The 11,447-nt window shown below is 40.1% G+C and overlaps 1 long non-coding RNA gene across 1 annotated transcript; it reads left to right on the plus strand.

The window, feature by feature from the left end:
- Positions 1–458: 458 nt before the first annotated feature.
- On the plus strand, positions 459–11,195 carry LOC134440775 (uncharacterized). Its single transcript, XR_010033027.1, has 8 exons — positions 459–552; positions 6,275–6,344; positions 6,687–6,779; positions 7,558–7,641; positions 7,833–7,914; positions 8,013–8,214; positions 8,482–8,626; positions 9,325–11,195. It is a non-coding gene; the product is annotated as an uncharacterized LOC134440775 (long non-coding RNA).
- Positions 11,196–11,447: the final 252 nt, after the last annotated feature.

The raw sequence follows: 11,447 nt of genomic DNA on the forward strand, positions 1-11,447 counted from the left end.
CAACGTGCATTTGTTTGAAATAAGCTGAAGTAATAATTTGTAAATTAACAATACCCCACCTGTAGGTTATTTTACATCACACCATGGATAGGCCTATAAGCCATTCAGTGTGCTTGAGAAAGATAAATAACAGAAAATGTTAAAGAAAGACTATATAACTTACACAGTAAATAATGTCCGTAATTAAACGGTACAAACTACCGTATTCGTATGAAGGATTTTTCCGTTATCTCATTCTACGGATGCTTTACCCGTATTTTGAAGAACGCAATGCACTGTGGGATACAATGCCTAAACAGATGTGTCAAAAAATAACACATTGAGATGTGTGTAGACAGCATATTGACAGATTATGTGTCATTTTTGTGTAAGATTTACACAGAATGTGTGAAACCTGAAGTTAAGAGGTTCATTTCTGAGTCGAAACTAACGGCCGTTTGGCTGTCCCCTCGCGTGACTGTGGGCATTTGAAAGCAGACTTCCGCCCGCCTTTTCTACCGTTGGAAATGCAAGATGCGGGCGACTTGACTTCAGACACCGAGAGAGGCTGGCGTAAGTAATTCGCTTTATTTGTATAATTTCGTAACAATTACGAGTGTTAGCGTTAGTTTATGGTTAAAATCAAACCCTGCTTCACAAGTTTTGCTGTACGAACATTGGAACAGCCTCCGTGATTCTGTGAACATTAAGCTAGCCTACAATCAGATTTAGCTAGTTATTGGTACTCAGTTAGCTATTGATCTTTAACGCTTGCACTATAAATTATATGTATTTTCTTTTCATTCACATGTGGACTAACTTAATGGTTAAAACGTTTTGTGTTGGGAGAATTAAAGGTTTGAAATGTGATATTGGATGGTTTGCTAACATTGGTTGCTAATAGGGTAACTGATAATTAGCTGGTGGTGTGAAATAAGTCAGGCGGCACTTTACTGATGTGAAGTTGAAAACTATTTTCCGAACATAAAAAGAAAGAAAGTCGGACAGAATTTATGCAAGGATACTGAAACACCACAGATGGATTGACGTAGAGCTACTACCGGTAGTGGGGCATAAGTGGATGCTGCTAGTAACAGGTATCGGAGGGGGCAAGACAGGGGCTAGCTAGCATTTTAAACTTCAGTTAAGCAGTTCTGCGTCAAATCATGTAAATCAGACCGTCCACCACCCTCGTACGTGATAAAGAATAGCACGAGTAAGCAAGCATAGTCCGGCAGCCAAAAGCCAAATATCTGCCGAACCCAGTTTCGTCTGATAAAGTTTTTTTCTTTGCAGTTTGTGGTTGCCTAAGGTGTACCTATTAAGATTCCAGATGATGCCCGGTGATATCCCTTGAGCATTTTCAGATATTGAGCCTTTTATGCTTGATGTGCTGCAGCCATAGATTACAACAGTCTTTGGCTCCCAATTCATGTTATGCTGACCAAATACTCTATACCATACTTATTTTGTGTTTGTTTACATGGTGGGATGTGTATAAGAACAGGTGGTGAGGTATGGACATCAGTGGGGGTGGGGGCATGCATGTTTGGGGGCGGGGCATTCACCCAAAAAGCCTGATTTTCCAAGTCGGAGACACAAAGGCCAACATTTCGCCAAACGTGGCTTTATATCTCATAGTGGGTTGTTTGGTTTTGCTGTTTGTAGTTGTCCAACACTTACCCATCAGGATAAGAGTGGGTGATGTGCCAATTTCAGATATTAACCCTTTCATGTTGATTTCGCTGCAGCCATAGCCCACAAGCTTTTGACAGCTTCATAACTGCACTATGATTAACCATAGAGCAGTGATCCTCAAAGTGTGGTCCGGGGACCACTGGTGGTCCGCGACAGAGCTCAGGTGGTCCGCGAGGGGATTTCTACTTTTCCAAGACACACTAGCAGAAGGCTATATTTGTAACATTATTACAAAGCCAAACATGTCTGAAATCATATGTTCACCATAATAAGACAGGCTTGTAAATGTAAACAAAAAAGTGATCTGCATCAAATTTAGCGATGTGGAATTGGCCCTTGTCAACTGGTAATTCAGTTGACAGGTGGTCCCTGAACATTTTTGGTGGGAAAAAGTGGTCCTCGGTCTGAGAAAGTTTGAGAATCACTGGCCTAGAGCATTCTGGGTGGTAGGCCTGCCACATCAGAGTGGAGAAAGTGTCGTCGTACCAAATAAATTTTAGACAATTACATAACTAGCTGTTTGTCAAGCAGAAATATGTAACATTTAGGCGAATATTGGTGGTGTCAGCTTAGACATACCCAGAAAGGATTACTGATTCAACACAGAATTTCACCATTTCATACATTGCTATTTACTCTTCCTGTGCTGTTGTAACACAAAATAAAAATTGTAAGTAATAATTACATAATTTTTGGCTGATTATTTGTTTGCCTACAAAGTACATAATTTCAGTGGTGGTCGTATTAACATGGAAAGAGATAAAATTAAAAATGTAAATCCACAAAATGACATTGTAAATGACCTTTTACCAGCCCATGCCATATCAGGGTGTGACACTGCGGCATCCTATTTTGGTATTGGTAAAGGCTCTGTTATCAAGACCCTAAAAGCTGGATATCACTTGACATCAATTGAATTGGTAATGTGCTGGCACCATTCCAACAACTTTCCAGTGAGGCCACTAACTTTGTGTCGGCATGTTATGGCATTCCAGACAGTATCAGCATGTCACATACAAGGTTGGTGGTATGGGGAAAAAAGAATGGGAATCAAGTGATCATTTAATACCAGTCAGGATACACTGGATTGACTTAATTTTTTGACTCAACAGTATATATAATGTATATCTGTTTCCTATGTTTAGATCTCTCTCTCTCTCTCTCTCTCTCTCTCTCTCTCTCTCTCTCTCTCTCTCTCTCTCTCTCTCTCTCTCTCTCTCTCTCTCTCTCTCTGAGCGTGCGGTACTGTATGTTGCAGTGTATATAGGTCTTTCCGTGTAAATTTAAATGCATGTACAGATCTTATTTGATGGCTTTATGGATTTAAGTGATCATTCAATACCAGTCTGGATACACTGGATGTACAGTGCCATGAGAGTTTGGGCACCCTTTTGGAAGATCATTACATCGGTTTATTTCTCGTTGAGCTTTTAAAGTAGCAACTTCCTTTTAACATATGTTAAACTGTAGGGAAAGAGAAACATTTCAGCAGTGGAAGAATTTTCATAGGTGTTATAGAAAGAATGTTATGTGGATTTAAACAAAAATATGCGTGTGCATAAATATGGGCACCCCAAAGAAGGTATACCATTAATATGAAGTGGAGCTCACCTTTGCTGATCTAATGGCCTTTGGATACTGGCTATACAAGAAGACAAGTTTCAACTGCCTGGTGCTACTAAATAGTTGCCAATTATTCTATCCAGAACCCCTCTAATTCAGTCAGATTACTCATCTGTCTTCTATAGACATCCTGGTTCAAATAAATTCATTCTTTTTCAATGATGGTGTTATCTCAAGATTGGTATGACCATTTCAAGACATTGTACTTGTTGCTTTGCATTAACTCATTGCTGAATTTTGATCAACACTCTCCTGCCGGAAAGTCCAAACTCTGCTCAGCTCTAATTTTGTAACTGACACTTGAACATGTTTTTGAAAAATATGCTATTTGAATAGAATTAGTGAGGCCCTTAACTGTAATAAGTTTTACAGTGTGTATACTATCCACACAGACCTATAGTAGGGTGTGCTTTAGACCAGAGGTCATAGAATTTATGGGTGCATTTTTTGCCATGTCCACCTCCCATTGTTAAGGTCAAATAACTCTAGCTCAGTCTCATCTGACCACACTATGGTTTCCCAAACTGCTTTTAGCTTGTCCAGATAAGCTTTCTGCATAAGTTTAACAACTTATTTCTGATGGATACACAGGAAAGCCTTTTTATTCGTCACCCATCCAATGAGCTTTTGCCTTGTGAAAAGTATACGTAGAAGGACCCATGTCTAAGTCTGCACTATCAGCAGCTATGGTCTTGTAATTCTATGGAGTTGTTCTGTAGTGTGCCTGTTACAATTCTTACCACCCTTTAGCCATGCCCTTTTAACTATTTTTCAACAAACTACAGTTTGTTCAGAGCCCACCATATTCCACTCTCCAAGACAGAACTTAGGACAAGCCTCGTCTATAATTGTGTATGATAAATAACATTTTAATGACCAATCATGTCTGTCTTGGTGACTGAAGGGATTACAAAGTCATTAAAACCAGTTTGTGCGGCAAAGGTGAGCTCTATTTCATATCAATGGTATACCTTCTTTGGGGTGCCCATATTTATGCACACGCCTATCTTTGTTCAAATCCACATAAAATTCTATCTATAACACCTATGAAAATTCTTCCACAACATAAGTTGCTACTTTAAAAGTTCAACGAGAAATAAACCGATGTAATGATTTTCGAAAAGGGTGCCAAAACTTTCTCATGGCACTGTATGTCATTTCTTTACTCATCTTTTGGAACAGCCAACAACTGCTCACCAGTTACCCCCACACTCTGTTGTTCTTTTTTTTTGTGGGGGGAGGGGGGGGGGGTTCTTTTATGTTGGCTATTTGTGGTAGGCTACCTACCGGCGATGTTGTCATGTATGTTGTCATGATGTGATGTTATGCAGGATCTCATAATGCACAATCCGTTCCATACTTTACAGTCTTATTCTAAGCAATGTTGTGAATGTTTTTACTGAGGCATTTGTTGATTTGTCATTCATGACCTGATTTATATAACTACATGCATAAAAATAGGCCGAAATCGCATTTTTTAAGGTTATTAGCAGTATTTTCTCTGTCCCTTCAGAGCCGCACCGAAAGACTGGCCAAGAGCGTTTACCACCAGGCCATTAGACTTTTGAATTTGCAGGACTGCTGAGGAACATTCCTGTCTCAAATGTTATCCATCTATCCTTTGGACATTCTGTGTGTGTGTGTGTGTGTGTGTGTGTGTGTGTGTGTGTGTGTGTGTGTGTGTGTGTGTGCGTGCGCGCGTGCGTGCATGTTTGAGAGAGGGGGGGGGTGTCGTATTATGCACTTAATCTCTGCTGCACTTTAAGTGGGATGGGGGGGCTGGGGGGGTCAAGCACTGGTGTCACTTTTACCTCGTTTTGCACTTTACTTGGAAACCTGCTACTACTAAGTATTGTACCCCAAACACAATTTCGTTGCCTTTTTGACAATGACAATAAACTCTTGAATCTTGAATCTTAAAGCTTGAATCTACCTGGATAACAAAAGGAGATAGCCACAATTAACCACAGTAAATATTCTTGTATGTACGATATTAACAAAATAAAAAAGGAATTTTGAAGCTGGCATTTTCAGGTGGTCAGATTCATTGCATCAAAATATATGCAAATTAGTGCATATTTAATTAGATAATAGCCTAATTAGCATATTTAAACATAAAATGTAGAAAACTTGTAATACATTTATTTCTCCAATTCATACGAGTAATCATCTGATAAAGTTTCATATTGATATCTGCAAGTTAAAAAAATACCCTATTCACCTACAGTGTCTCGCCTTATTTGTGGGATTGCTCTTATGAAAGGGTTAATTATTACCCCATATTGGGTTTGTTTCAATAAGGGCAGTGTTAAGGCAGTCCAATGTGAATGTTTTTCAGGTAATATAAGCAATTTGGTACATTTTGTAACATTATTCACAGTAATATTAGGTGACTTTAGTTTTTTGTCATAATTTGCATTTATGGGACAATAAAGGATCAAAATCTGGAAATGCTCAAGGGATATCACCGGGCATCGTCTGAAATCTTGAAGACTTGCCTAAAATCTATCAGATAAAGCAAAAAAAAAAACTTTATCAAAGAAATCTGGGTTCAACCCCACGGCTCCCGGACTAGCAGTGTCCCACTGTTTTGTGTTGGCTCGATGTCAATAGACAAACTTTGAACCGTAGTTCTGTGTAAGTGTCGTGGTTTTCACCGTTTCAGTATGTAGTTGAATATGTTAGATCTGGGCAACTGGTCAACACTGTCGTGTTTTGTCTCGGTAGACCTCGTATGACGGTGATAGGAAAATACTGGCAGTTGTTTCAGATGGAGGGTGCGACATGCGAGATGCACGCTCTGTTCGAGGGATAAAACGGCCACGCACGAGATTTTGTAGGCAATGGTAATTGGTGACGATACCATGGCGTTTGAAAAGAAGTTTGAGTTTTAGGTGGTAGAGTTGAACAGCAGTACCTTCAATGCACTGGGAACTAACGTGCTCTCCCCCTCTCTCTCTTCTCTCTTAATCAGGGCCCAGGTCTTGTGGCCACATCTGTCCAAGCTCCTACTCTGATTGAACAGTTGGATGATCAGACTGATGGTAAGTGTGTGTGTGTGTGTGTGTGTGTGTGTGTGTGTGTGTGTGTGTGTGTGTGTGTGTGTGTGTGTGTGTGTGTGTGTGTGTGTGTGTGTGTGTGTGTGTGTTTCCATGTGTATCATATTATCTATGTGATCATGTGTCTTATTGCCATCCACTTACAGGCCCTCTGCCTCCTTTCACTTGTTTTTTTTTTTAAAGATTTTTTTTCCTGATTACTTTTCTTATTGTTGTATTGTATGCAATTGTGATAAATATGTTACTATATGTTATTGTTATAACACAGAGACTTTGGTAAATGTGAAATTTAAGTACTGCTGTACAATTTTCTGCTCTCATTTTCAGATGAAAAGTGCTACACAGTTCTCACACATCTTCTACCTCCGAAGCCGCTGCAGTGTAAAATCTGAGATGTCTTTTCTGGTTGATTTTGTGCAGGTATGTTTCAAAAGATAGTCACTTTTAAAACGTCTTTTAATCTTTAAAAACACTTTCATGCAGAGCCTCTGTTAGGACCTCATTGCTATACAGAGTTATGTCCTTGTTGTCACCAAAATGTAAATGACCATATTTTAACCTACTATTTAAGGCTGTCATAGCCATATTCTTATAACAATAGGGCAGTCATGGGTGAGCGGTTCGGGCGTCAGACTTGCATCCCAGAGGTTGCCGGTTCGAATCCCGACCCGCCAGATTGGTGGGGGGAGTAATCAACCAGTGCTCTCCCCCATCCTCCTCCATGACTGAGGTACCCTGAGCATGGTACCGTCCCACCGCACTGCTCCCCATGGGGCGCCACTGAGGGCTGCCCCCTTGCACGGGTGAGGCATAAATTCAATTTCGTTGTGTGCAGTGTGCAGTGTTCACTTGTGTGCTGTGGAGTGCTGTGTCACAATGACAATGGGAGTTGGAGTTTCCCAATGGGCTTTCACTTTCACGGCTTTCAATGCAGTTAAGTTCAAGAGAACTATAGTTTGGAGATATGGATCCCAAACGGAATGGAACAGCAGCGGTTTGTAGTTGTAGAGAACTAATTAACGGCAAGTGTTGTTAACCTGTTGTTTCTTGTTTACCTGTCACAGTAGCCCATAGCACTTTTGTCATAGAGAGCAACTTGGTCAGTAAATATGTGCCTGCTGTATAAAGTAGCAGTATTTGGATAAGTTACAGCTAACACGGACGGCGAACTTTAGACTGTATATTGTGTGTTTGACAGATTTCTGACAGCGATGGTGAGGGAAGCAGTGTACCGAACTCTCAGATGACTCGGACCAGGTGACCAAACCATGCAAAACACAATGTGAGTACACACACACACACACACACACACACACACACACACACACACACACACACACACACACACACACACACACACACACACACAGACCATGAGTCAACACAGTAGCCCCTACAATATTTTTCCAATTTATTGCTGTATGCTTACCATATCCATCATGTGTGTTGTGTGTGTGTATGTGTTGGTGTTAGGACTGTGCTGAGGCGTTCCGCCCCCCTCCCCCTCCCCCTCCACACCACTCAAGGCACGGCGGCGGCCCAACCACAAACTAGCGTGAGTACACAACACACACACTTGTGTGCACGCCACGCACTGACACTATCTCTACAGTGTCTTGTCAACTTTCCTTACATTGTGTGTGTGTGTGACAGGGAGATTAACAAGAGGCTGGATGCTGCGTCCATCACCAGAGGGGCCGGGATTGCTGCGGCAGCTAGCCAATTAAAGGAGGAGGATGAAGGAGAGGAGTCTGACGATGCAGACATCGCCATCATATGCAGGCCACGCCCTCGCAGGAAAACCAGCCAATGAAAACGCTCGCAGCAGCATCAGCAGAACACACCGGCACGACTGGTAAACTTAAAGATACGCCACAGACCAGACATACACCAAATACAACTAGCACAGGTACACACACACACACACACACACACACACACACACACACACACACACACACACAGAGCAGGACATCTGTTTTGTATAGCGCTTTGCCTAGTCAAAGACTTTTTACAGGAAGTATTATAATTCTGTTTTATAGTTGGGGGAAGCCATGGAAAGTAGAGAACCCTATACAGCTGATGTGTGTGTAAGTAATATTTATGTGTATGTGTGTTGCAGACAGGGCTTCTGAAGCATGCAGTGGAAGAGCTGTCAGTCAAGCTAAAGGTCCCGCCCTCCAACCTGCTGCTGCTGCACGGACAGGCGGAACTTAACACCTCACACACTATTGGCCAGCTAGGACTCTGCATCGCTGACATCATTGGTAGGAGTGTGTGTGTGTGTGTGTGTGTGTGTGTGTTTGCGTGTGGGTCTGTGTTGGTGCAAGTCAGTCTTGGCTCCTTCTTGATATTATACTGTATAAGTTCATACGTATACCGGTCATATATATGAAGAGTTTATTTGCAAAACGGTGTATCTCCATTTTGTAGAATGTTGGGAAATTAACAATTTTGTATTGGGCATTCCACTGCATTGCATTGCAAAATGAATTTCATATAAGTTGAAAAAGTATATTCTCAAAATATTTGAATGGCAAGAATTCACACATACTGTAGGTGATAGGACCTCTGGACAGCCATTTTCAATAATAAAATGCAAAAAATGGTAGATACACCGTTTTGCAAATAAACTCTTCATATGTATATATAAATAATGAAATTAAAAATGAATTAAATTAAATTCACTCAGTTTAATGAAGATCTAAGAAGATGTCATGATATCAATGTATGTATACCTGTAGTTGATTCGGCTATACTTAGTTTGACTGGTATGCTCATACCTTTCAATCAGTTAAGTAACACTTGCTATTAAGTATTATTGATGATGTCTCTCTCTCTCTCTCTCTCTCTCTCTCTCTGTCTCTCTCTCTCTCTCTCTCTCTCTCTCTCTCTCTCTCTGTCTGTCTCTCTTTCTCTCTCTCTCTCTCGTCCTTTTTCTTCTTCCTCCTCTTCTACTTCTCAGTCTGGAACCAACTTCACATCCCTCTTCACTGCACTACTGACACTGAGATGGAATCCACAACCCAACCACTAGTGGTCTGCATTGGGAATCTGAAGAGTCTGTCATCACCGCCAGGAATGACCGCGTGACCATTCCCGTTGCAGACGGCCTGACTTGCACAATTGACAAGTTGTTCAACTGGGTCTGCAACTTGTCATATCCAGCACAGCTCAGCTCTGTTTTCACCTTCTTTGAATATGTTTATGACGTTCCATCTCAACCAACAAACGACCAAAGGTACTAGAACTTCTCTCAAAGCTTCCCAGCAACCCAGTGATCACTCAACATGTGTTTATGCCCAAAATGTAAATAGTTACTACAGACATCAAGAAAGTAGTTTGGCATCTTTGTCAAGTACACGCTTTGTCAGATGCACAGGGCATGACGATAATTTGCAGCCAAGATGGCTGTTCAAGTGTACAAGGACTTACTACGTAGACACCACCAGTCCACAACAACAGAAATGGGTGTATCTTTCAATGACTCTTTTGAATCCACTGACATTCAGACAACCTATGCAGCTTCAAGTAACACCTGAAGAAAGAGCATTTTGTGTTCCTTCTCAAGGACAGATTCTCCATAATTTACCACTTAATGACAATTTATCTGTGTTCATGCTTGTTAGGATTATTACAGAGAATTATTTTGATTATCATTTTGGCAACACTTTATTTTAGCATTACATCTATTAGCTCTAATACATACAGTGTTAATGCCTGTATGCTCTAAGTAACTTGTAAGGCATGCACTAAGCAAGATCAAATATATGTTAGGCATGTATTCGCAAATTACTTGTTCATGCACAATTAGGGATTTATTACCTAATATAACCTCAATAAGGACCTAACAAATGTTTGATTTCGCTTAGTACATGCCTTACAAGTTACTTATACAGGCATTAACCCATTGATGCTGGATGTTGCATTGGCCCTGGCGCCTGGAGTTTTGTATGGCATCAGCACCCTTTTCTGCAAGTGCTTTAGGCATCAATGGGTTAACATTGTATGTATTAGTGCTAAGCGATGTAATGTTAAAATTAAGTGTTACCATCATATTTAAAAAAATATATATGTTGTAAAACTGGACGATTGTGAAATGATATGATGTGGCAGATGTAAGACCCATTGATGTAATGCAGAGTTTTCATTCTGATGAACTGTCTCTTAACCCAAGGTACAATGTCTTTTCTTTCAATATGTTGGAACCTATTTCATAACAATGTTATTTTCAAGAATATACAACACTACTTCGAATTTCAAGACTTTCTGGTTTTGTTATACACCGGTAATGTTGTTAAGAGATGATAGTGTACGAGTCATAATCAATACTTCATGAAATTGGCAGTGGTGTTAATTATTCTTGAAAAAGATAACATTTGTTATCTCCCCCTCTTCTGAAAAGCCTAACAAAAAAGAATATGACAGTAAAGTTAATGTAATACTTTTTTTTTAATTGAGTGTGATCACAACTGTACAAAAAAAAAACGTTGTATAGGTCTTTTAACAGTGCAAGAAAACACACGCTAAATATATGTAGTCAAGACTTTTGAAGATTGAACCCTGTAAACAAAAGTGTTTGCTAGATAAAAGTAAACCCCCCTGTCACTTTCCATGTGATAAATGTCAGTATATATTTGAAAACTAGAAGTTTCAAGGTTTTTAATGCTGTCACTTTTATGCTTGAATGACAACTCACAGTTACAGATGTTTTTGTAGAACTGACAGATGGGGTCACCGGTGACCCCGTAGACCTCAGAGTGTTAAGGAAAGACTGTATGAGTTATAATGAATACTTGCTGAAATACTGAATAAACAGAATTTATTGTAAATCTACGGAATCCTCCTTTTTATAATGAACGGAAGTACATGTAAATGAACAGAAAATGTACTGTAAATCTACGGAATTCTCCTTTTTTATGATGTACGGAAGAGCATGTGAATGAACGGAGAATTTAGTGTAAATCTACGGAATTCTCCTTTTTTATTATGAACGGAAGTGCATGTGAAAGAACGGTGAAGTTGCTGTAAAATTACGGAATTCTCCGTTGTAGAATAAACGGAACTGTCCGTCACATAACGGATATG

This window comes from Engraulis encrasicolus, chromosome 24 (genome assembly GCF_034702125.1).
Source record: "Engraulis encrasicolus isolate BLACKSEA-1 chromosome 24, IST_EnEncr_1.0, whole genome shotgun sequence".
Classification (NCBI taxonomy): Eukaryota; Metazoa; Chordata; class Actinopteri; order Clupeiformes; family Engraulidae; genus Engraulis; species Engraulis encrasicolus.